The 1,070-nt window shown below is 38.6% G+C and overlaps 1 pseudogene; it reads right to left on the reverse strand.

Annotated features, from left to right (window-relative positions):
- Positions 1-167: 167 nt before the first annotated feature.
- On the reverse strand, positions 168-897 carry LOC105120051 (BURP domain-containing protein 5-like; annotated as a pseudogene).
- Between the last annotated feature and the right edge of the window lie 173 nt (positions 898-1,070).

A 1,070-nucleotide genomic window follows, 5' to 3' on the forward strand; every position in this document is an offset into this window, starting at 1 on the left:
ACCAAAGTAGCACAGAACATTGTTAAACTTTGTTAGCTCAGTTTATTTTTTCTTTAACAACAACTAAAAATATTTTGTCTAAACTTATTTTTTTTAAATTATAACCAAAGTAGCACAGAATTAAAACCTTGAGAGTACTTCACTTGTATATTTTTCCAAATTAAAACCTTGAGAGTACGCGAACATTTAGGCCAAGCCTTTCAACACTAAAATCAATTAATGACTCCAGAGATGTAGCACAGAATTTTTCTTCTCCTTCCATGTTTGGCTCCTCACATCCTCCTATTTCATCTCTCATAACCTGAGCCTCTTTTGAGTTGACTTGTAGTGCAAAGTAGTTCAAAATCTCTGGTACTTTGTCACTCGAAAATGGTATAGACTCTGCAACCTGACGAGGCAGGAAACTAACCTTGGTCCCACTATTTGTAAAATGAATTCTCATCCTTTTACCTGGTTGGAGATCGTTGTACAGGTAGAATATCGTTGAGTCGGGGAGGGCAGACTTTATGGCTGTTTTATGCTTGACAGATCTATATCCTTGTTTATAGGTTCTTTGAGAAGCTGCAACACTTACGATTTCATTAGCGAATTCTGTGGAGATTGAAGGATAATGACTAGGTTGTGGAAGATATCCTAGGGCTTTTGGCAATGGAGTGTTAGGCAACCTTGAGAACCAATACTTCTCAGTAGGTGGAGAAATATCGCTAGGGAGGAAGGTGGCAACTTCCTTTTGTAAAGGGACAGTGTCAGCGGCCGCAGCCGCAGCCGCAGCCACTGTCCTGCGGCCTTCAATTGTCAGAGGTGGAAAAGTTAATGTGGAGGGAGAGAGTAAGAAAGAAGAGGAGGAGCAGTGCACAAGAATTGGCTGGAGACATTGTTTGAAGCAAGTGGATTGTGAGATATTGAAGCAGGGAGCAAGTGAGACATTATAAATAGAGTGAGGGAGCGTTCTCCCATCAAATCGAACTATAAAAAAGTACATAGAAGCAGAAGTTCATAGAAAAAATAATTTATCAGTCTTGGTGGTTTCACTATATATTAAATTTTGTATATTTTTAAGTTTATTTATT

Source organism: Populus euphratica, unplaced genomic scaffold (assembly GCF_000495115.2).
Source record: "Populus euphratica unplaced genomic scaffold, PopEup_1.0 scaffold4533.1, whole genome shotgun sequence".
Lineage (NCBI taxonomy): Eukaryota > Viridiplantae > Streptophyta > Magnoliopsida > Malpighiales > Salicaceae > Populus > Populus euphratica.